General features: G+C 41.2%; 1 long non-coding RNA gene across 1 annotated transcript; it reads right to left on the bottom strand.

Annotated features, from left to right (window-relative positions):
- Positions 1-19,325: 19,325 nt before the first annotated feature.
- On the bottom strand, positions 19,326-25,703 carry LOC121924935. The gene is made up of 4 exons (XR_006102768.1): positions 25,649-25,703; positions 23,301-23,433; positions 23,059-23,208; positions 19,326-19,462 (listed from the first exon to the last, which is right to left on the bottom strand). It is a non-coding gene; the product is annotated as an uncharacterized LOC121924935 (long non-coding RNA).
- Positions 25,704-26,310: the final 607 nt, after the last annotated feature.

Here is a 26,310-nt window from a genome sequence, read left to right as displayed (position 1 = left end):
CTCCGCAATAGCAGAGTTATGGATGTTAGATCCCAATCCTATAGGCACTGAGAACAACTCCCTTCTGGCTAAGGATAAGAAAGTCAAACAGCTGTGTTACTTTAGTATCCTTCCTTTTCAAAACAAAACATAACCTTACTCTGAATATAAACATTTTTGGATGTTATAATTCTTCAAAATAAACTGAAACACAACTTTCTTCATTTCATCACAGCTAAAGAATGTATGGTTGTTTACACCATGCAGAGGATCATACTGTAGTCCTATGGCACATATCTGTCATCGAGCCTTTAGGGAAAATTGTAGCAACCATGACTCAAAGTACAGACATTATGGACCATACAGGAATTCACATACAGCCTGTGAACTGAGAGGGATGAATGAACCAGTTAGTTTCAGTATCTCCTAAGTTAGAGTTATTACAAACCTCAAGTCCGTCTAACCACTATATTAAGACATTGCAATGCTTTGGAATCAAAAATGAAATGAGACTAATTCCTTATCCATCCCTTCTTCTGGCCTGCTCAACAGCACAGGTTTTCATTCAATTCAGTCTGGGGGTGTAACAGATGGGCAAATAAAGTGGCTCCAGCCTTTTGAGGCAAGGCATTTATATGATTCACATCTCCAAAACAGATGGAAACTGAAATGAAGCTGTGCCTGTAGCTAAAATCTGGAGGCAAAAGAAGCCAGGACATCCAGCGGAGCTCAGAAATGTTCATCTTTGCACCTGCAGATAAAAACCCAGTGCCAGTGCCAGGCTTTGGCAAAGCAAAAAAAAAAAAAAAAAAAAAAAAAAAAAAAAAAAAAGAAAAATGTGACAACTCAATGTATATAATTTAGCATACACAAAAGAAGACGTCCAACAGAAGAGCATGGGGTGAAGTGGGGGGTGAAGGAGGCATGTATGGGGGGGGGCTCAATGATTGGTGCTTTGCCAATGTATCACTATACGCTGCACACAATCAACCGATGCCCCTCTACCATGAGAGCATTGTATATTGACTGTATGGCCGTCATAGAAGTGGCCATGAAATGGGGTGAATGTGGTTGGACAGGGGAGGGTACTTAGAGATTGATGACAAACAATATGGTGCCTCCTTATGACAGAACTGGAGTAATTTCATAAATCTTCAATCTGCACATCATTTGCCCCTTAAAATGGCAAACTCACAGACTGGAGTGACTTTGTGGTTGATGAAAACAGGGGGGGGGGATTATACCTGAAGCACTGAGGAAACAACAACTGTGATGGGATAGTTGGTGTGGGCTGAAACTATTCTCGATGGCTTGAAGAGTATGATTAATTTGCCATTAGCAGAGGTACTTTAATATAATTAGAGCTACAGATAACCCTCAGTCCAACTACATTAACATTCTTAAAAACAGGAACAGGCGATAATATATTGCCATCAATGGACCTCAACTTCTATAAGCCAGGCCTGCAGTAATAAATTTAGATAATATGTCTCAACTCTTGCAGTAATTTATTTCTGCAAAATAAGTTTGTAAACAAGCTGTGGCCATAATAACCATTTTAATCAGCACCATCACTTCAAAGTTAAAATGAGCAAAAAGAAACACAGCAAGGGGTCTAATATAAACCGGGCTGGCAAGTTGAGATTCCAGTCATATGCAAAGGAGTGGAACTTATTAGTCACAAAAGAAACGGAGCCAAATTTACTATAATGTTGCACTTCCAGAGGACGGTATTTTGCAAAGCATATTCACAAACAGGAAATAGCTTACACAGATAAACAACTACATCATAATTTTCTTTTTTTAACAAAATAATTTAAGATGAGCAATCTAATGTTACAGTCAAGCAATGTACATTCAGAAAAAAGAAAGAAGAAAGAGAAACAAGAGAAAGAAGAAAGTCAAATAAATAATAACACAGTAGGACTCGGGCCTACCAGCCTGATGGTAAGGAGAAAAAGATCAAGAGCGGTGTGCAGTGTCATGGTGCCGGGGGTGATGCCCCCCACTCGCCCCCGGCTGGCCTCTCAGGCCAGTAGGAAGAAGGCATAGAATCCTACTAAAAATTAACTACAGCCACAGATAATTACAATGTTAGATTTTTTTTATTGATCAAAAGTCCATAATGGTTGTCAATCTTTCAAAAAAATCTCAGTTGTCTTATCCTTAGAAACTACATTAATTTGACTGGTGAATTAAGGACCTAACCCAGTCTTCCATTGTTAGTGTTTCAGTCCATTACCAAGTTTAAGCAAACAATACCTTGCTGCTGTTGTCATAAGTGAAGAAATAGAATCCAATTTGAATCTCCAGTTCTTTAGTCCATAGCAACCATCAAAAATATTTCTAGTAACATACAAAACGACTTTTAATTTTAATTAACAATATATAATATAGAAATATATAATAAGATATATATATAGAGTATGGTATATATAATTATATACATGTTAGACCAACTTACAAGTTCACCCACATATGAAAAAAATGCTTTTTAACTTTATATCCCAAATATTTGGGGATATCTATTTTTAATTCAAAACAATGATCAGCTAGGGAAAGAGATGGAAAAACTGTGTGACTGACTAATATACAGAAGTTCTTTGCCTCCATGTAAAACTGATAAGACTTAACTGCGGGATTGGGCAGTTCTTTGCCCCAGGCTGCTCTGGGAGGCTGCACCAAATAATCAAAATTGGAAGTAGATGAAAGTCCAAATCTAGGTTTTGAAAAAAGATAATTTGATGTTAAGCAGAATGTGTGGAGAATGTTATGACCTATTTTCTAAGATGCAACTATGGCAGGCAAAGTGGAATTATAGAGCTACAATGGTGAAAGCTTAAGAGCAGTTATCATAGAATCATAGAGTTGTAAGGGACCTCAAGGGCCATCCAGTCCAATCCCCCTGCCATGCAGGAAATCACAATCAAAGCACCCCCAACTGATGGTCAGGCCATCCAGCCTCTGTTTAAAAACCTCCAAAGGAGGAGATTCCACCATACTGGAAGGAGTGAGGTATGTGAATAATTTGCTCCTGGGACTCTTTCACTACAACATTATGATGGTACTATGATTTAACTGCCATCTTTGCATCCTATGGAATTGTGTGTTTTGCAGTTTGGTGCTCTCTGGCTCAGAATTCTTAATGCTCCTCTCTAAAATGTAAATCCCAGGATACCATAGGATGGAACCATTGGCAGTTAAAGTGGACAAAATAGTGCTATAATTGTGTCAGGTCAAAGGTGCCCTGGAGGAAGGTGTGCATCTACACTGCAGAAATAATGCAGCTTCATACCACTTTAAGTGTCATGGCTCCATTCTACAGAATCCTGGAATTTGTAGTTTTGTTAGACATAAGCACTCTTTGGCAGAGATGACTAAAGACCTTGTAAGACATAGGATGGATCCTGGGATTTCCACAGTGGTATTTCTACAACGTAGATGCACCCTAAGAGATACAATTCATCCCTTTTGCCAGAAAACTGGAAAAGACTGGAATTTGTGGGCTGCAAAGGAAGACTGTTTCCCCAAGGCCACACTTTACCCACCCCTGGTTATTTGCTTGTTAAGATCACAGCACTAGCTGGCAACATAAATGTTCACTTTTTCCCTTCTGGATGAGGAAAGCAGTATCTTGCTTGCTACTGAGAAGCATCATTAAATGAATTGTTGACATTTTAAATCTTGACAATGGCACAAGATACAGATGATGAGAGTTCAATGCACTGGATGGGAAACATATGTTTAATGTCACATTTGAATGCATTTGGGAGATATGTAGTTGAAAACGGTTGTGGGGGAAGAAATAATACTATATCATACAAGATACTATTAGATATGCTGGTATTACTTACAGAAGACCTTCCCCCAGCATTTTCATATAATTAATTTTGGGTCTTTAGATGTTATGGATTTTGAAATACATTTTCCTTCAAAGAACTCAGTCCATAGTATGTATCAGGGCTGGCCAATGTGTGGTTCTAGAGCCACATGTAGTCGTCAGACTTATTTTAAAAACCTCTACAAATGACCATTTCAGTCTCCTGGTGGAGGAAGCCACCCTTTCACTAGAGGGCCACCTAAAGGATAAGAAGTGTGTGTGCAGGGAGAGAAAGTGTTTAAGAAAATAAGTAACTTTGTTTTCAGCTTTGGCACTACTCACTTCCAATATAGATATGTCTATGGTGGAGACAAAGGCATTTATGGAAACAAGAAAAAAGTTGAAACAGACTCAAGGGAAGGAACAGCAAGTCATTTCTAAGCCATATATTTTTGAAATCCCTTTCTTCAGTGGTAGGATGGAGCATAGTCCATGGATCTGAAGCATAAACAACTGCCTAACCCATGGCACAGGTGATTTTCAAAGACATCTTTCTTATATTGTTTGGCTTAACCCACAGGTGGCTGTTTGAGAAACAGATTGATTGGAGCAGGCAGCCTTCTCGTCCCATTCCCCACTGCCTCTCACAAGTCCTTTCACAAGCCCAGAGAGTAACACCATTTGCATAATAATCCTTTACCTGAGTGATATACCACTACAAGATCCTTGACAGTTTACCCCCAAGGTAATGTGAACCTCAACATAAAAACCTTGCCTCTCCTTGTCATGGTAGGATGTCACTTATGTCCACTTCCAGCCTCTCTCACTGTAAAATTTGCACCTCTGGGTGTAACCTGGCCCTTGTCTTGCATTGCTAGAAGAGATTTCTAACACTCCTACATCAAATTATTAAAACATCTCCCTGTTAAAAGTCTAGTTTAAAAAAAAACCCTGTGAGGAGTTATTTAATGGTAGCATTTCTACACCCTTCCTGCCTACATGGCATCTTTGAACTTGCATCCAGTCACTTATGAAAAATAAGTGACCCAGAATTCAGTTGTAGATTATGATGTGTTTTTGGGAAGGAGCTCAAAGACTATTCTGTGGCATCATTTTCACCACCATACATATGTTTTAGTCTGCTTATCCATGAATATTGTTACATAACATAGCAATTTAATATCAATTTATCTGCCCATAGCTCCAACCTATAGAATCCTGGCAGTTGTACTTTTGTGATAGACTTGGATTTCTTTGGTAAATAAGCTCTTGTTTAGTCTCATGGGCCCTTTCTAGAAGGGCACCCTAGTACGTACTGTGTATGTATTAGGGTTGCCCAGGGGTGTCTCTTTCAGATGCCCCCAACCCTAGTATGTACACAGTATGTACAAAATGGTGGCACCCATTCTACATGGATGCCGCCATTAGAACGTCACGACCGTGCCGCCTCCAAACAGAGCGGCACGGATGTGATGTCCTGGCGCCGCGGAAGGACACCTATGGGGCCCTTTCCACGGCGCAGGAAGGAGCTCCTTCCTTCATTTGTGTTGCTGGCACAGCCTTTACATGGCTGCGCCAGCAACACAAATGAGAAAGGGGCCAAGAGGCCCCTTTATCTTTTACCCGCTGCTGTTGGGGTATCTTTGGGGCTTCCCGCAGCCTGGAAAAGTGGTGGATCGGGGCCTCGTGGCTGCCGCTGTGGCAGCTGAGGCCCCAATCCGTCGGGGAAAGGGGCGGGTCGCCCAAAAGGGGTGGTCTGTAAACCACCATGGACTCCTTTCACATTATACAGTTGATATCACTTTACACTGCTATGACTCCAACCTATGCAACCCTGGGATTTATATCCTGGTTATACAGTTGGATTTTCTTGTTAAATACACACTTCTTCACTCTTTTGGGCCCTTTTCAATTACATCATTTTGGCACTACTTTCACTAGCATAGTCTCATTCTATGGAATTCTGATATGTATAATTTCAAGAGGTATGAATTCATGAATTTCATGAATACTCAGACAGAGAGCATTAGTGTTTCCCCAAGCTACAAATCTAAAGTTTCCTTAAAATGAGCCCTAAAAGTTGCAGTGGGTCCAAACTGTTGGCTTTCTTCTGGCCTGCTTTATGTGCAGTAACAAAAACAAAACCTTTGGCCCACCTGAGATGCCAACTTACAGCACTGTCTGAAGTAAATTCTCTCAGGACTCTTTCACATGGGGACCTATGTGCTTCCATCCTGAAAATGGTTAATGTGTTTGCATCCCTAATGCTTATCACACACAGAACACAACAAGGGGTTGAAAGCACATTGCTTAGGCAAGAAAGTGGGTCAAAAGCAAATTTGGGTTTGGAAATAGCTTTTTTGCACATGCTCCAAACTGTCATTTCCACAAATGCATACACAGAAATTCTCCAGAGAGGGAAAGGAAACCAGGGAGGAAAATTCTCTTTGCCCCAGAAGCTGTTTCAGATGAAGGAAGGCTGAGGTTTCCCTTTGCAAACTCCCATAAAACCACACACAAACACTAGAGAGAAAGAAGACATGGCTGGTCCATAAACCTGCCTGGTTTCATTGAGGGCTTAAACTCCCAGATACCCTCCTTTTCCAGGCCATATCCTCCATTTCTCCCTCCTGTACAGGAGCAATTCCAAAACATCATCTCTCTACCTTATCCTACCAGCTGTTCCTTTAATTAGAGACTGCAAGAAGAGACGACCAGCTGTGTGAGCCAAAGAGGTGTGTGTATCCACTTAAGAACAAGGCTGCCTCCCTCTCCTTGTCACAGCAAGGAAGCATGGCAAATCTGGGAACAGGGAGAATTGGGAACATGGTTTTCAGATTGCTACAATTACGTGAAGAAAGCAAATTCATGAATGAACTGGAAGTGAAAACATGGTATTTTTGTGAAAATGCTTATTCCCTCATTCACCTCAGTTTCTGTCTGCATTCTGACCGGTTTGGGCACAGTGTTCTCTGAAAAGTGACTGCAAAATTGTCCCTAATGCTCTGGATGACTCTGCATTCTGACCAGTTTAACCTTCCAATTTTCCGCATGTGAAAAAGTCCTCAGAAGTAACTAACAGCAGAATATAGAAGCACCAGTTCCGATTACATATTGGCAATGCACTGACCACTTGAATAAACTCACAGACACTTGATATCTTCCAAATCCTTCGAGGTTCTTTATTACCAGGTGCAATATCTACAGATATTTACAAACTCTTCTCCTGACTCCCATCAACCTTTGCTGTCTGAACAACTCAGCAACAATCCAATCCACCAACATTAACCCACAGGTGCCTCGACTCTCAGTGCACTTATATACAGAGGTGGTTAAGAGTCATCACCTGGTGCTACTCAGCATGATGCAATCTCTGTAGAAAGCATTTGCATCATGCCAAGTGCTTGACTCAGCAATTCCAGCCACTCAAAATATTTTACAAACAGTTTAAAGGGACATTGCTCCAACACAAACTACTTTACCTTTATGTAGATACACTGTGTTCTGTTTTATCACTTCTCATTGGCTGTTAAATAATGACTGTGAAAATTATCAGTTTCTGATACATTCTGTATCTCTATTCACACATTAACCCCCTCCTCCACATTCCCAGCAGGTATATAAATATCTATCGATTGGAGCTACACTCCATAAATCTGATGAAGTGACTGGATTCTGCAAAAGATTAAACAAAGCAAAAACAGTTATTCTTTAGTGTGTCATAAGACGTTTTGCTGCTTCAACAGCTACTTCCCTGGAAATTATGGCACATATATCTAAAATGTATGAGTAAGCAGATGCTATTTACTGCACTCTCCTATCCAGACTGATCCAGAGCAAATACTTGGAAGAATGCATCTCTAGAGTGAAACAGATGGGCTAAATAAAGTGGTTTCCAACTGCTTTCAAGGCAGGGCATTTAGATGATGCATGGCTCAAAAGCAGCTGGATACCAGATCAAAGGTATGCTCCAGTGGCTAAAAACCTGAGCAAAAAGAAGCCAGGATATTCTGACACAGCATAGAAAATGCACTTCTTTTTTTTTTTTTTTTTTGGCCTGCATATAAACTCCCCAACATGAGTGTGGGGCTCTGGCAAAACAAAGAAACGAAAGTGCAACAACTCCAATGAATGTAATCAGGGACTATGGGGTGAAGGGGGGTGAAGGGGGCATGTGTGTGGGACCTCCATGATTGTGCAATGTATCATTTGCCCACTAATGTTATGTACAGGCAAATCACCACACTTGCGACTGTGTGACCAATCTAAGGGGTGGGGTGCAATGAGATGCCATCTGGGAAGATGCAGGAGGTACTTGGAGATCACAAGTGGTGTGCTTGTGCAACAGTGTGCATTCATGGTGAGGAGGCAACAAAAAAAATTAGTGGTGCAGCTTGATGCTGCACTGTGTGGTCTATGTTTATTTGGCCTGCCTTGGTAGAAAGCCATCTGGGCAGCAGTGTTTCGACCAAGTTTGGGAAAAAGCAGGATGAAGCTGATTTTTCCTGCCTAACTGTTCCAAGCCTGTTTCTGTTTCTGTTTAGACAATTGTATTAGCCCTCATATTAGTACAGAACTGTAATGTGATTCAGCATACATTTTTTCTGCAGGTTGGGAGGGCTTTATCACAGCAGAAAAATCTACATACTACTTCTTTTTCCTTAGGATGAACTGATGAATAATATTTACATATTATCTTGACCTGACTCACAGTGATGTTTGGAAATGAAATAGATTAACTCAGTAAGCTTTATCCCCCCCCCCCGCCCCTTCCACACACACACCATACCATACATGACTTGGTTTGTTTTCTTCTGTCTCTGGGATTATTTGCTTTCTTGGCAAGTTCTGCAACATATATTTTCTCTATGCTTATGGGAGATAGTGGATAGGATTTTTTAGGCTGATCCCACTAGACTGCTCATTACATTCACTGCACAGAAACCAGCCAAGCCTGGGCCATTCCCAGATTCATTTAAGAGGTCTACCACCAGTAAGGATATATGTCAAAGGTGGCATTAGCACATGCTCCCCAGAGCATGGAAGAGACCTTGTAAACAGATTGAATTTTGCTCCATCATGTACAGTTAAACAAAGTTAATGCAGCAAACCCTAGGACTAGAAAGTGGACCAATCATGCTTGCACTCTCTCTCTCTCTCCCTGCCTTCTCTTTCTGTGCGTAAATGTATGCTTGGTTTAAATGCTGAGGTGACACCATTTGTATTTCTAGAACCGAAGGCAATGGATGACTTGTTCTGATTTTCTTTTCAAGTGTGATTAGTAGAATCAGCAGCGAAAGTTACAGGAGCCTCTAGTATGATGCGAGCTTCCTGGAAATGAAGAAGATGGGGAGGGCAGAGAGGTGGTATGCTGTGACAAAATTACAAATTATTTTTGAAAAGAGACACTGGATAAAGGATAGGAGGGAGGTGAGGTATCAAATCAGGAGATCAAGGAATTGGAGCTTGGAGGGAAATCAAAGCTCTAAAGTACAAGATAAATGCTGAGGAGGTTGGAGGGGAAGTCTTGCTGCTGAAGCACGCAATCTACAATACCTCTTTGCACTTTTATATTCAGATTATTGCTCACAGCAAGTTTCCTTGGCTTCTGGGCTTTTTATTTTTGTCTCTAGGATGATTAGAACAATGGAGATTCCCTCTAGACATTCTCATTCTCTACTGCACCATTTCCCCCCTGCACTTACTACTGTTCTTCCAGCCTCTCTCATTATTTGCTCCGGCTTTCAAGCACTCCATGACAGCAGGCTCAGAATAAAGGGGTACCATTACACTCATTTCTATTTATTCTTCTGCAGGGCTAGAAGAATTTGGGTCCGCTATTGAACTGACAGGATGAAGATGCACCTTCATCTCCTTCACTCTTACTTTGCTTCAATCACACTGAACTGAAGCAGCAACTGAATCTTTACATTTATCAACAGCCTCATCAGCAAGGGACTTTCCATTATAAAATATAAAAATCTTTTTTCTTCTTATAGTTCTGTCAGCAAACCTAAGGCATGTTAGGCAGAAAACACCCAGAGAGACTTGTTGCTTATTACTTTCAAATCTCTATGCTGAATGCAATGACAAATTAGGCATCTGTCTCTGCAGATAAGAAGTGGGGGAATGGAAAGCAGGTAGATGAGAAAATTAACCAAAATATCCTTGTTGCTGCTGCTGGTTTGTTTTTATTGTGATTTGAATCTTTAAACAAAATAATAATAATCTTGTTTCTATCTTAAGATAGCTTCAAAAACGAACTTAAGGGTGGCAGGGGGGTATACATTCTTGTTGTTAATTGCCTTCAAGAAAACTCTTCCCTATGGCAACTTTATGAATGAGACCTCCAAGTCACCCTATCCTTAATCACCTGCTGAGGTCTTGCAGATTCATAGCCATGGTTTCTCTTTCCATCTGGTATATAGGCTTCCTCTTTTCTTATTGCCTTCCACATTCATAAACATCATAATTTTCTATAATGAGTCCTTTTTTCTCATGACAAAGTATGACAGCATCATTTTCATCATCTTGGCTTCTAAAAAGAGTTCAGGACTGATTTCCTCTAGGATGCATCCATTTGTCTTTTTAGCATTCCACAGTATTTGCAGAATTCTTTTACAGCATCACATATCAAATGAGATTTCTTTCTATCAGCTTTTTCACTCTCCAGCTTTCACAAACATGTGACAAATCATGAAATAAGGGACACTATGTTGTGGACAATCTTACTTTGGTATTCAGTGATATATGTTTACACTTTAGGATCTTGTTGAGTTCCTTCATGGCTGCCCTTCCATGTCTGAGGCCCGTTACAGACCGCCCAAAAGGGGCGGTCTTGGGCCGCTGCCGGTTGCAGCGCGGAGGAGCCGCAGCAGTCAAACCGCGTGACTCCTCCGCGCTGCAAAAAAAGGAGTGCAGAAATCGCACTCCTTCCGGCTTTTTTTTTTTTTTTTTTTTTTTTTTTTTTTTTTTTTTTTTTTTGGTTGATTGTTTGATAGACGTCCGGACGCTGTGCATCCATTACGTTAAGATGGCTGCGCCCGTCTGTATAGGGCGCCACCATCTTGCCGTACGGAATACGCGCGAGGGGCAAGGCGCGTCCAGAAGCGCCGCCCCTCGTGCGTATTCCTGGCGCAACGACGGCGCCGCTTAGGCCCATCTGTAAGGCGCCTGAGTCTTTTTTTTTTCTGGTTTCCCAACTGCAGCCTCTGCTCTAAGTGATAATTGAGCCCAAGCATGGAAAATCCTGAACTATTTCAATGTCTTAATTGTCTGCTTTAAAATTATGTTGATTGTTTGAGGTCATTATTTTTGTTTTCTTTACGTTCAGCTGTAAACTTGCCTTTGTGCTTTCTGCCATGGTTTTTTGAATAATCTTGATATTTTCTGCTAGTAGTATGGTGTTGTCTGCATATCTTAGACTGTTGATGTTCCTCCCCCCAGTTTTAATATTCCCTTCTTCCGAGTCTAATCCTGTTTTATATATGATATTTTCATCATACAAGTTAAACAGATAGGGTTGTCTGCTGTGGCATTCCTGCACTGGGTAACACCCAGTATGGGAGGGGGGATTCCAGGGGCAGGACTTCCAGCACTGAGACTTTCAGCATGATTTCCGGGGAGGGGGAATGCATGAGAGCAGCTCATGGTCCTGAGGAGCACCTGTGCAGTCCCGAGAAGTTCCTACAGGGGTAGAGCAGCAACCGTGGCCCCAGGCAGTGACCTCTCAGCCACAAAGAGACCAGTGTGGCCCAGAGAAGCTCCAGCAGGGAGTGGAGGAGTGACCATGGCCCCAAAGAGCACCCGCACAGCTCTAAGGTGCTCCTAAGGAGGTTGGAGCAGCAATTGCTGGTTGAAGCAGCACCCATGGAGGGAGGCAAGGAGCAGACTGGGTGTCACCCCCGTTCTGGTGTATCACCCGGTTCAGCCTGCACCCCTTGCACCCCTTCAGTGACACTACTGCATGTCTGACTCCTATGCCAATTGTGTTTCTCTGTATTAAGAGTAGCCTCTTGTCCTGGGTACCGGTTATTCATCAGGACAAGGAAATGGTAGCACACCTGTTTCTTTAATAACAATCCATAATTTTTCACAGTCTATACAAACAAAATATTTGCCATAGTCTATAAAGCACATGCTGATTAGCTTTAGCTTTTGCTATTAATAGTTCATGGTCTGTGCTCCTGTCCTTGATTTTGCCGAAAGAATGAACTTCTTCCCCTTTTAGTCTATTTGATTTCTATGTAAACTATAGAAACTAATCAGCTTGATTATATATTTATTTCTGGAAATTATATCTATTAATCGGAGTGGCTAGTGGCTTCCATGTAAGTGCGAGTTTAGTACAAACTATGCTTAAGGCACCTTTTTGCATCTGGTCTTAGAAGCTAAGCAGGGTTAGCTCTGGTTAGTTGCTGAATGGGAGATGTTTGTGAAAATCAGGTGTTGTAGGCTATATTCCAGAGGAAGAAACTGGAAAAACCACCCCTGACTATTCCTTGGCTAAGAACATCCTGTAAAACCCATGTCAGATGAGTTGTCAGATGAACACATATACAATCAAATATATCCAAGAAGTTGAATGTATCTAGGGAGATACAGTTCAACAGCTTGGCTAGTTCCTTTAGCATTTAGACTCAAGACGTCAGCAGATTCACTGCCCTACTGACATAGGAACAAGCTGTTTAATGTAGTAAAATCCCTAAGCATTATCCTATTGCCTTAAGAGGTTACATCCTGCAGTAGTAGCTGCCTTGAGCAGAGTCAGTGCAAGTCATATCCATACCAGACTTCTTCCCGTTGGCACTAAATTTAACATTACTTGAAGTTTAAAAAGATTACTAAAATTTCTTAAGTGCACTTTCTCCTTACTGATAATATAATATTGCATTCTTGGATGTGTAATATTGCACTACCAATAACATTTCAAGATAAATATTCCATGTGTACGAGCTAGGTACTAAAAGTTGAGTGACCCTTATCCAAAATGCATGGAACTAGAGGTGTTTTGGATTACGGATTTTAATTTTTATTTATTATTTTGGAATATCCATATTTGCATATAGGTATATTAATAAATTCATTTATGTTTCATATACCTCTTATATATACCTCTTTATATACCTCCCCCCCCATGTCAGCATCGTGCTGCCGACGTGTTATTTTTATTATTTTTATTGAACTGTTTTTAATGTATTTTATTTGGTTTTGTGTAATTGTATTGTAATTTCTTGTTGTTCACCACCCTGATTTTTTAGAAGGGCGGTATATAAATTTTTTTTTTTATTATTATTATTATTATTATTATTATTATTATTATTATTATATACATACTCTGAAGATAATCCTATACAATATTTTTCATCTCCTTGAAACATAGTTTGCTGTACTTTGAACGACCAGAAAGCAAAGGTGTTACTAGCTCAGCCACCCATTTAAAAAGTGTTGGTTTTTGGAATATTTCGAACTGGAATTCTGGATGAGAGACACTCAGCCTGTATTGCAAAAAGCAAAAAACTTCTGCCTTCTTCCATCTACTGAACATTCTGAGCTGTTACCCAGCAATCTGTGTAACAGTCTATGGTCAGATAGCAGCACAGCAATACATTCTAAGAGGAGAATGGATAGGAGTATAACAATGGTCCAAAAGACATAATCCAGCTGTAGACTGTTTTAATTGCCCTGGCTCAGTGCTACGGAATCTTGGGAATTGTAGTTTATTGTGGCACCAGAGCTCTCTGACAGAGAAGGTTAAATGCCTTACAGAACATCAGTTCCCAGAATTCCCTAGCATTGAGCCAGAGAAGTTAAAGTGGTCTCAAGCTGGATTACCTCTGCAGTGTGTTTTGGGCCAATATCAAAAGTGCACTTTTATCACGAATGCCAGAAAATATTATTTGGTAAAAGGGAAATGGCTGCCACATTTGGGTCTGCTCTTTGTACACAACAAATGGAACCATAATGGCAGTTTCCCTGTAAAAATTCAAAACAGGACAAGTTTCGAAGTATCTTCTCTCTCTTTCCAAGGAGTAGCAATGGCAAATATTTTACAGTTTTCAACCTGTTGATCCCCCCACCATGCAATAAAGAGACCAGACACACAAACTGGATGTAAATAAATGGGCCTTTATTAGAACTAAAACCTATTTAAACTCCAAACTGATAACTGTAAGCTGAGGGTTCAGCTGAAGCCAGGTGTTTTTACCTAGACTACCTCTTCAGCCTTCCTATAGGGCGAAAACACCATACTCTGAGGGAAACCAAATCCGTGGCCGGTTACAAACCGGCATTTGGGACGTCTGCAGGACGTCCCATTTTAAAAAAGGGGCGTCTCTTCTAGACGCCCCTGGGTCTAATATGGACTCTGTCCGTACAATATGGCGCCGGCCGTTCCACACGTCCGGCGCCATCTTTACGTATTGGACGTGTGCGTCCGAATGTGTCACGGCGCTAATGACGTTGTGAGTGCGCCAGCGGCGCCTCGTGACGTCATTAGGGCGCCGCAGAAAGAAGCTCCATTTTGGAGCTTCTTTTTTGCTCCGTAAGGGAGCCGCGTGGTGTGGCTGTGACGGCTCCCTTACGGAGCAAACAGCAGCGGCGGCAGACCGCCTCAAAGTGGCGGTCTATAACCCGCCCTTGGATTGTATCCTCAGCCAGTCATAGGGAGGTAGATACGAGGCACACTCTCCCAAACTCTCTCAAGTTTGTAAGAGAGGGCAAAACCCCCATATCTTCCCCAAAGGCTGTTTCACGAGCAGCCTCCATGGCCCTTGACATGTAAAGGCTGCCCCAATCCAGACCTTTCACCTCAGTGGGGTGCCTGGGTGCACACTCATTGTTCCCCCATCCTCATTTAGGCCAGGTGGAACCTATTTAACATCCTGCCCTAAGCCAATTACCCATCCCTAGAAACAGTATGAGGTAGGCAAAAAACCCAGGAAAAGGGGAGAAAATTCCTACCTGGCCCCAAAGCAAATGAACATCTCCATACTGCCCTGAGGGCGGGATGCAATCTTGCAAAAGAGGCTGATGAGGGGGCAAGACAGCTGAAATAGATTAGGTCTGCCCCCTGTTGGCAGGTTGGGCCCATAAGGCCCCTCCTTTTATTATAACCCAGGTTTCAATTCATGGGTGGTCTCAAATATTACACCCAAGCCTACAATGGCAAGCCACTGTTTGGGTGTCCATTAGCATGATTCTCAAAATAGCTGTTATAAAAGCAGGGACTATCCAGATTTTACAACATTTCCTGCAGCCCCAAACACGCTTTCCATTTCCTCACCATTTTATAGGATTTTATTTATTCACTTCCTTCTAAAATAGCTTGTTTCTAATAATCAGGAAACAGAAGTTGCTTCTCAGTGTGAACAGATTAAAAATACCTATTCATTGACTAACTGGAGGAGGAAAATGGCCATGTTTCATGACTGTGAGACAAATGGGGCAAGAAAAAAAGCATGGTTTATGGGTCAAAAACATGACGAGTGCCAGAATATAGTTCAATAAAGGGAAAACATTTATTTTATCCAGGACTGACTGGAATAATGCATGGTGATTTTCCTCTTCTTTGATGAGGAAAGCAAAGCAAAGCAGAGGTCATTGTGGCAGATACTAGCAGTGTTGCAAACCTCAAACCATTTTTACACAAATATAATCATGAGAGCAAGAGATCAGAGACAAAGTGATACACACACACACACACACACACACACATGATATTAATTTCTACATAGTACCCTGGCGGTGCAGTGGTTAAATGTCAGCACTGCAGACACACACAGCCAGAAGGTTGTGAATTTCGATCCGAGGCAGGGCTCTAAGGTCCACTCAACCTTTCATCCTTTCATAGGTCAGTAAAATGAGCACCCAGCTTAATGAGGGCAATTGATTACTCAACCATTTAGGGAATGCTAGTTCACTGATGAGTAGTATAGAAATGTACTTGCTATTGCTATTGCTAATATATATGAATGAAAAGGACAGGCCCAACGCCATCAGGCCTGAAGAAGAAAGCCCTCCCACCTTGCCAACTGCCATCTTCTGGCTTGGAGGGAGTGAAAGGACAGGTCCAATGCCATCGGGCCTGAAGAAGTAGGCCCTCCCTCCTTCCCAACTGCCATCTTCTGGCCTGGAGGGAGTGAAATGACCGGTCCAATGCCATCGGGCCTGAAGAAGAAGAGCCCTCCCTCCTTGCCAACTGCCATCTTCTGGCTTGGAGGGATTGAAAGGACAGACCCAACTCCATCAGGCCTAAAGAGGAAGGCCCTCCCTCTTTGCCAACTGTCATCTTCTGGCTTGGAGGGAGTGAAAGGACAGGCCCAATGCCATCGGGCGTGAAGAAGTAGGCCCTACCCCCTTGCCAACTGCCATCTTCTGGCCTGGAGGGAGTGAAAGGACAGGCTCAACGCCATCGGGCCCAGCCTTGATTAAGAAGAAGAGCCCTCCCTCCAGTCCATCTGCCTTGGTCCAGGCCTCAGAGGGAGAGAAGAACTGCTGGCCCTGATTCCCTTCCCCATCACCATTCCCTTCTCCTTTTGTGTCGTGTCTTTTAGATTGTAAGCTTGAGGGCATGGAAATGTCTAATTAAAATAATAATTGTAAGCCGCTCTGAGAGCCTTTAGGGCTGAAGGGCAGGGTATAAATACCATAAATAATAAATAAATATACTGAAAGCCACTATTGGTAAAAATTGTATCTTTCTATTTGAATGAATCTTGGCTTAGATTCAGACTATCTTAAAGACATTGGTGGGTTACAGACTGTCCATTTGGGGCAGGCTGTACCCGCCCCTTTCCCCGGTGTATCGGGGCCTCAGCGGCCAGAACGGCAGCTACTGAGGCCCCGATCCGCCGTTTTTCAGGCTGCGAGGAAGCAGCAAAACGCCACTTCCCCGCAGCCTGAAAAGGGGTGTCCCCGTGGTGGCGGGGAAGAGGAGAAAGGGGCCACTTGGCCCCTTTCTCCTTTGGTCCTCTGGGCGCAGCCGTGTGAAGGCTGCGCCCAGCAGACCAAACCAGGAAGGAGCTCCGAAACAGAGCTCCTTCCTGCTCCACGCTAAGGGCGCACTAGGTGCCCTGGCGTGGAGCAAGGACGTCACTTCCGCGCTGCCTCATATAGAGGTGGTGCGGTCGTGACGTCCTCATGGCGGCGACCATGTGGAACGGCCACTGCCATTTTGTGCATGCGGAGCGCGCACTAGGGTTGGGGGTGTGGAAGCACCGCCCCTTACTAACCCTAGTGCGTGCTCTGCACGCACAAAACGGCCCATTTGTAATGGGCCAGTGACTCCTCATATGAACCAGAAAGGGTCCTAAGGTCTTTAGGGAAAGCCTTTTTCTCAGTCCTGCCAGCATGAGGACATAAAAGAGAGCCTTTTTAGTAGCTACTCCCACTCTCTGGAACTCCCTTCCATGGGAGGCTAGGCTGGCTCCCTCCCTCCCTGCTTTCCTTTCTCTGACAGACAAAGATGTTTCTATTTCAGCAGGCTTGTAATGTATACATGTGTGTGTGTGTGCATGTTTTCAAGTCACGTCTGACTTATGGTGATCCTAAGAAAGTGTCATGGGGTTTTCTTGAAAAGATTTGTTCAGTGGAGATTTGCTATTGCCTTTTTCTGAGGCTGAGATAGTGTGACTTGCCCAAGGCCACCTAATGATTTCATATCTGAGCACTAATGAAACCCTGGTCATTATGGGAGCTTTTATTTATTTTTTAATTAAAATTTTAGTTGTTTTTAATATTTGTTTTTAAATGTCATTGGAAATGTCCTTACTTTACTATTCCTGGAAACTTCCCTGAGTCCCATTCTGGGAGAAAAAAGACATATAAACAAACAAACAAACCTTAAACCATAATAATAATAATAATAATAATAATAATAATAATAATAATAATAATAATAATAATAATTTTATTTCTATTTCCCGCCTCTCCCTGCAGATTGAGGCAGGATCACAACAGTATCAGCAATGCAAATTACAAAGTGCACAATAGGATAAAAACAGCATTATTTAACAATACAATACAATACTAATCAACCAGCAGTGTTGCTGTAGGAGAATTAACACATCCAAATTGTTGTCTATTTTCCGTATTATCAAATTAGAGTGGGAATATTCAGCTATAGCAGGTCGGGTGGATAGTAGCACCTTTGAGATTAACTGGAAAGAAGACATTTCTACTATGAGCTTTCTTGAATAAAGTCCACTTTATTACACTGAGCCAAAATGATAGCTGTGTGACAAATGCATGTTTGAAATGAAATCTATGAACTGCTGCAGTCTTGTACTGAGAAAGAGTCAGCATGATCTGTCCAATATATTCTGATTTTTTTCTTTGCATTTCATATGTATTATTCATAAATATGAACTGTAGAACTTTGCCATCAATAGATAATTAAAAAGGAACATGGCTACTGTGATGTGATGCATTTGCTACATTTAAAACTGGAAGGCTGCTTTTGATGCCATTTTCAGAGTTATGGAATCATTGTTACATTGCATTAAATGTTTGTCATCTCCATTATATTTATATTTTATTGTATTGTTTTCTGTTCCACCCCACAAATGGAAATATGAAATCCAAACAAAAGCAGGAAATTTTCATTAAAGGTTCTTGTGTTATATTTGATGTTGGTGTTTTTGTTGTAATTGTTGTTTTAAATGTTGTTTTCAGTTTGCTATGATCATATAAATTTTAACAGGACATGACAGTGAAGAAAATTGATTGTTTGCTTAAGTGTGGCACAATCAAATTGTGTTGCTAAGCATATTCAAACTAAAATCGACTATAAAAATATTAAACAACTGCATATTTCTTTTAAAAACTGGAGGCGATCCAATAGCATCTGTGAAATTCAACCATAATTGCCTATCAACATATATATTGTTTCTCAACATTTAGTAAACATTATTTGAAGACAGACAGAAAAACTGATACACTATTTTTTAATTTGAAGACAGACAGAAAAACTGATACACTATTTTTTAAAAGTACTTCAGATGTCAAAAGCACCTTAAAAACATTGTGGCATCACACACACACACACACACACACACACACACACACACACAGAGTCGGGGGCCCATTCCAGACGGGCATATAGTACATCCCCAGGACGTACTAGGGTTAGGAAGGGGCGTCACTTCCTGACGCCCCTAACCCTAGTACATACTGGGCACGTACAAAATGGCGGCGCCCATTCCACACAGATGCCGCCGTCTTGATGTAGCGGACACATAGCGTCCACACGTCGCGGCTTGGATGTGATGCTGCGAGTGTGTGACTAGCGCCTTGCGGCATCACATCCGGGGCGCAATAAAAGCGCCATTTTGGGACTTCTTTTTGCTCCGCGAGGGAGCCACGCGGTTTGGCCACTGCGGCTCCCTTGCGGAGCAACTGGCAGCGCCGGCAGACCACCACTTTTAGGTGGTCTGTAACTCACCAAAGTTTTGCTCAAATATCAGGGGGCTGGAATAATTCCCCTAGAAGAACATTTATAACGTAAAGGATTGTAGCTAAAGGGGTGGGGGAGAGAAAAAGTTAAGAAAAAAGCAAGATGTGAGAGGTATTGCAAATTATATTTTTATTATATTTCACACACGACATCATTAAGCCATGAAATTTTCCACCATATGAGGTAGTGATGAACAACATGGTAGAAACCTGAAAAAAGGACATTAGGTGGATTTTAAAAAAGGAGGTAAATCATGACAGCAATAGCTCTCCCTCAATCTTGGTCTACATCTAAATAATAGTTGACAAGGAATGTGAGCAACCTACTTACAGACTTCTCATGTGTTCCTGGTCAGCAAATATTAGAACAGAATGCTAGATTAGATGGGCTTTTGCCTAATTTTTTCAGTTCCTATGATTCTAATATAAAGAAACATTCTGTGGGCATGGACAAAGCCATTTTAACTTTCAAAAAATAAAAATAAAAGAACAGATCAAACATTCTGAAATTGACACCAACTCCTGCATACCTTGTATATGTGCAATCTTCAACACACTTAATGTTATCCTCAGCCTCACTGAACACAGTGGGATGTCTTCTGAGTAAACATGCATAAAATTGTACTGTCAATCAAATACACACTAATAAAGCATGTTGCAAGACAAGCTTCTCAATAACTATTGCATTTCATTTTAAATTTCATCTCTCCTACTCATTCTTCTCACACACAAAAAGGAAGTGGTGGTGGATGAATAGAGAGGTATGCAAACATATATGGCAGGTGTCATTACAGCCTTTCAAAGTGGGACACTTCATTACACTGAGTTTCCTGAGTATGAAGAGAGCCCAAACAATGATGATTCTTAGCTACAGTGGTGGAGAATTCCAGCTCTAGCAGCAAAGCACCAGACGAAGAGAAGGGAAATTCTCATGCAAGGAGAAAAGTAAGAGCAGGCTTTTCTAATTTCATATAACTATTTAATTTTTCATTCATATAGGTAATCACTAAATATATGAAGCACATGCTAAGGAACTAGTGCCTAAAAATAATATCCCCTAAGAAGTTTCAGTTCATAATTAAGCAAAGTGATATTGTAGCACCTTTGAGATTAAGGCCTTGTCTGCACAGGCCAAAAAGTCAATTTTCCAACCCCCCTAACCTGGTTTCATCCCATTTGGATGATGTATTGCCAAAAAGTCAATTACAGTGTGAACAGTATGGATGATATCTGGAACATTCAGCACCAGAACTGGGGTACAATGCCCTTAAAATAGATTTTAAAAACATACTTACTCTAAATTTTCTGGGAAGATCTGGAGCCCTCTGTTCCTATGCCATGGGTGTCTATCTGAGCCACCTGGCACATCTGTCTCTGTTACCAGTTGCACAATCCGATGTGAGGACAAGGTGCCCTGCCATGTAATCACTGCTGGGCACTCTGTTCTAAACTCAAGAGTGAGTAACATGCAGTAGCAGTGGATGTGTCAGGTGCCTCGGGGCGACATTGGTGCAGGCAGCTGCTCTGGCACAGGGCTGGAGGGCCAGATGACCGGATAAGATCTGGGCAGGTCCAGGACCACCTACAGTAGCTTGGGTAGTGCAGACAAGACCTAAGAGAAACCATTTCTTCTCTCAGTCTCAAAGGTGCTTCAAAATTCCTTTGCACACTGATTCAGACTAACAGCTATGCCTCTAAGTGGATATTTATGTTAAGCATGCATGAAATATAAATAAAACATGAAAATATATTGGGCAGACTGCTGTTTTTGTTGTTGCTGTGTTTTGTCTTTCTGCTTTTCCCATATGCTCTTGAGTTGCTAAGGTGACATCACTCAATATCTTTTCTTATGTAATGCAGTGGCACAAATTTCACTGAAGAACCTGGGAAGGCCATCTCCCACAGTTAACTGATAAAGCTCATTAATATTCTGTAAATGAACTTGTGAGAAATTATGTGTGAATGGAAACTGTGCTAGGTTTTCTACCATTTTAGAGATGAAACACCAGCAATGGGCAGCAAATCCAAACTGGAGAGTACGGTATAGTTTCTAAATGATGTGGAAAAGGCAGGCAAGCAAATAGCAAGGAGAAAGGTGTAGCATATGAGAATTCTCTCTTTAAGAAGCAACCTTAAGAAGCTGTTTTCATCATGATGTCATTTTCTTTGGGGATTCTTATAGAACTGACTGTAAGATATTAGTCTGCATTGTACTGCAAATCTAAACTGCTGTGCTGTTCTCTAGTGTGAGATTTGTTTAACATTGAAGAAGGTTTTGAAGGTGCCTTAGTTATTGTTCATCTCAGATTTAGGATACGATCATTAAAACCCAATCTCTTTAAATATCTTCCACCACACTGAATGAACAGGGGAAAGAAATGTTATACAGTTAGACAATAACGTCCCTGTTGTGAAAAGTAACAAGGACCAAAATGAACATGCTGGGGAGGGGACAGGTGGCAGATCATAGGAAGTTATATAGACTTGCGGAGATGACAAGGTTTGACCTCTAGCCTAAATTAGCCAATCATAACCAAATGTTGACACTTGGAGAATATTTCAAGCAGTGGTGACAGATGGCTTCCATTTCAGTGGGGTGATGAATTTGCTAGAAGTGTTGTCCAAGGTGCTGAACTCTGCCTCCAAAATAAGTTCAGCTCCTTTGAAATTTGGATAAAACCGAGAGCAGTCTCCTTTTGCTGCTGATCTCAGGAATTACAGAGATGCCAGACTGTTCTATCAATATTGGATATTGATAGAACAATATTGGTGATATTGGAGATTTTCACAAAACTAAAAATGAGGAACTCTCTTCCCAGCAAGCCTTTTTACCTCCTCTCTTTTATCACTGGGGGTTGAGGTAGAGCAACTGAAGACTCAAAAGGAAACTAGAATATATTAATTACAATATATTAATTACAGAAAACCAGTATTTATCCTAATGTACATAAAATCATTTCTTCCCTCCCATTCACACTGTTAGAATGGGTGATGAAATTATCACCAATATGTGTCTTCCCTTTAGCATTCTAGCTGCAAGTTGGAGCATAAAAAAGTCATTCAACGAAGGAAGGAAGTCTTCTCTCCTTCTATGGTGTATTTAATCCCAGAGATCTATAATCAGGTACGCAAAACATGTGACACATAGCTGCATGCTGTGGATCTCATGTCTTTTAGGCTAGTCTTTGACCTAGCACAGTAATGTATTTCTTATTAAAGTTTTTAACTGTTTGATTCTGTCTTTGTAGTCTGTCTCCTCATAATTTTGAACTCTTTTTCATTTTAGTTAAAGGATATATGCAACTTTGTTCTTTCCACTGAGGAAATTCTCTTTGATCCAACAGAAGCTTCTGGGACTGGTCTAGTTCCCTATATTCTGATATCTTCTCCACAGGGCTGGAGGCCATTTGGGAAGTGGTGTAGGAGGCACAGAGAAAAACATTGTGGAAAAATGGCTTCTGATCACACAAGGCTTCACTGAACCAAAGAACCTTCCTTCTGGTGTTATTTGAGTTTTTACAGTCTGCTCTTTTACTTTTTTATTATATTTGCATGTTACTTCTACTGTTCTCAACTATCCTGTGCTCCAATATGTTGAATCAAGAGTTATATGTATATACTGAATAAAGAGAAAGAACATTGTAAATGAAACACAATATTAGGACACTTCAAATGAAGCAGCTTTGTTGCCTGTCTTTTAATTGCTTACACCCATAAGGGAGGGGAGCTCAGTTTTCACCTTCACAGATTTCCCACACCACTTCAAAGCAAAATATAGATGTTGCAGTCACAACACTGACACTTACCTTCCCCTGTATGCTATTTTACATCTTTGCCTGATGGAGAAGACTCTGAAGCTTCAAATCGTAGTGTAGTACATAGTGTCCCTTTTGTTTGGTGCAATAATCACATCACCGATTGGATTTAATTGGTTTTTAATAGTTTCCACAGTGACCCTATAGTAAATACACCAGAATGCAGTTGAATGAAGTTGTTCTCCATGGGTAAATTCATTGGTCCAATTATGCTACATATTTTCTTTTCATACCTGTCAACTGCAGCCATCTCTTCACTGTTTAAAAATTGGCTCCAGCAGGTTTCTCATGCTTTCAAACCAAATCTTTGGAATGCACTAGGAGCTGCTGTGTTTTCCTTCCCAGTTCTGCTGTATTCTACTGTTCCTGAAATGAAATGACATCAATGGATCCAGCCCAATAAGTGAGAAATAAACCAAAAGAGACAATTAAAAGAACTATTTTATTTCTATTACAGGCATGCATCCATGATCTTGTGTTATACCAGAAAAGAATGATGTCTCCTGTGGAATCTAGCAAAGTAAAATTCTTTCTGTAGAGTGAGTGGTTTTATTGGCAAGAAACTTACTCTTTTAAATTCACTTACTTCACAACTATTCCAAATAAAATGCATAATTTACAGATTTTACAATTAGTCCTTCCCTTACGCAGGGGATCTGGGTGCACTGTATTTAAAAAGTGATTTAACATCACCCTTTTCTTAAGACATTTTTCAAAGAAAATTATTTTGTTACCACAATTAGAGCTGACAGTTTTACTAAATTATATCTTTCTCCAAATGGAATATTCCATAACTGAGCACAAACTTTGAAATATTTATGATACTGTGCTAGGTCTATGGTGATATAAAAGATCACAGTTGATGTCTGTACTTATTCCAAAATTTTAACCAATTTGAATCAAATCTTGCCTTCTGAAAAGTCAAACCAATCTTCTCTTTAGTCCCATACTATTTAATTCTACAAGGCCTCAAAAGCACAGATCTTCCTTTACCAGATAGTTAAGACAGAGAATTCTGGGACTCTTCCTGGGGCAGAATATGTGCTCTGTAAGATATGGCTATTTATTGCAATCAAAGTTACCATATATACTCATGTATAAGTCGACCCAATGTATAAGTCGAGGGCAGGTTTTGGGGACAAAATTTTGGATTTTGATATGACCCATGGATAAGTTGAGGGTACAATTTAGGGGAATGTAACAGAGGATGTAAATGACAAAGCCCTCTACATGCATACATGCTCTCCTTGCAAAATACTATCAGGGCAGTTACCCTCCCCCCTGGGAAAGAGAGAGGCATACACACACACTCTCTCCTTGTAAAAAAAAGCAATCAGGGCTCTTTCCCTCCTTTCCCAGGGAGCAGGGGAACAGCTGCTTTTTGTGAGGCATGTGATGTATGTATGCCTTCCTCTTACCAGGGAGCAGGGAAAGAACCCTGATTGATGCTGTTGCAAGGAGAGAGTATGAATAATAATAATAATAGTAATAATAATAATAAGATATGCCCTTCCTCTCTTTACCAGGGAACAGGAAAAGAACCTTGATTGATTGCTTTTTGCAAGGAGTGTGTGTGTGTGTGTGTGTATGAATTAATAATAATAATAATAATAATAATAATAATAATAATAATATATGCCTTCCTCTCTTTACCAGGGAGTAGGGAAAGAACCCTGATTGCTTTTTGCAAGGTGGCGTGTCTCCCTCTTTCTCCTTTTCCAGAGGGGGGGGGGGAAGCAATGGGGCTCTTTCCCTGCTCCCTGGGGAAAAGGGAGACATGCGCACACACTCCTTGCAAACAGCAATGGGTCTCTTTCCCTGTTCCCTGGGGAAAAGGGAGACATGCGCACACACTCCTTGCAAACAGCAATGGGGCTCTTTCCCTGCTCCCTGGGGGAAAGGGAGACATGCATACACACTCCTTGCAAACAGCAATGGGGACTCTTTCCCTCCTTTGTGTAAAGGTACCAAAACAGGAGAAACAAACAAACCAGGTCCGTTGATCCAAGATGGCCTTTATTTGCATGCAAAAGAACACAGGGGATCTTTCACCAAGCTGTGTTTCCGACCAAAACAGGGAGCAAAGCTTTTATAGCATTTTGACATTCCAACAAACAGAGGATAACTTTCGTTTCTATAACCAGACTTTCCTTATCAGTCTGCTATGAGGCTTCTTTGTTCTCCCGGGGAGTCAAGGACCTTGGGCATCTCTGACTCCCTTTTGGATCCCATTCTCCCCTGTGAAGGCCTCCTTCCAAACTACGCATTTTCTTAGATAAACATATTAACTCTTACACACTACCAAGCATTGATACCAAAGCTTGCTTATCATTATTCTTATTATGTGCTGAGGCTGAGAAAAGGAAAATGGGGAGAGGAGAGAAAGGAGGAGAGGGGGGTGAACTCAGCCAAAGGAATCAAACCCTCACACTGGGAAAAAGGGAGACGCACACCCCTTGCAAGAGCAATCGGGGCTTTTCCCCCTCCTCCCTGGGAAAAGGAGACACACACACCTTGCAAAAAGAAATGGGGTCTCTTTCCCTCTCTGGGAAAGAGGGAGACAATACACACACATTAGCACCTTGCAAAAGCAATCGGGGCTGTTTCCCTCTTCCCTGGGAAAGGAGGAACTCACAAACTCTTCTTGGCTGAGCAGCAGCTGCGGAAGTAAGGCGGATGGTGTGTTGGGCGGAACTTTCTCAGCACTATTACTGTATTGACCCTTGTATAAGCTGACTCAGAATTCTGGGCTCAGGTTTTTAGCATACATTTTTTGACTTATAGTCGAGTACATACTGTAAGATGAAACGTTCTTGCTTACCTCTTCAGTGACATTTTTTAGTAGAAAAACAATGATGCAAAGTAAGATGCTCAATAACACTATCTTAGTCTTCACCAAATATTTTTTCTGCAGCTTTATTTTATACTGTATCATAGCTCTTTTATGGATATAATTAATTTTGCTATACAAGACAAAAAGTCAAAGGCTGTACAACTTAGCACTTTGGATGTATTAGATACATGAAAACATTCATATGCTCAAGGGTGGAAAGAAGATTTTAAAACCTTACAGGGAAATAATTTTAAATGGAATATTAGCATCAATAGGAAATCTAGGGTGTTATGAAATGTGATTGCCTGGTGGTGGTGGTAGGCCAAAGTGCCACAACCAACTGGTAGCACAGAAGTAGCCAGTGGCCACATTCTACCTCCCCCTGGCTTTTACTATGGAACACACCACCA

This window comes from Sceloporus undulatus, chromosome 3 (genome assembly GCF_019175285.1).
Source record: "Sceloporus undulatus isolate JIND9_A2432 ecotype Alabama chromosome 3, SceUnd_v1.1, whole genome shotgun sequence".
NCBI classification, from domain to species: domain Eukaryota; kingdom Metazoa; phylum Chordata; class Lepidosauria; order Squamata; family Phrynosomatidae; genus Sceloporus; species Sceloporus undulatus.
Note: the sequence above shows the minus strand (reverse complement) of the source record. Positions and strands in the feature narration are given on the sequence as shown.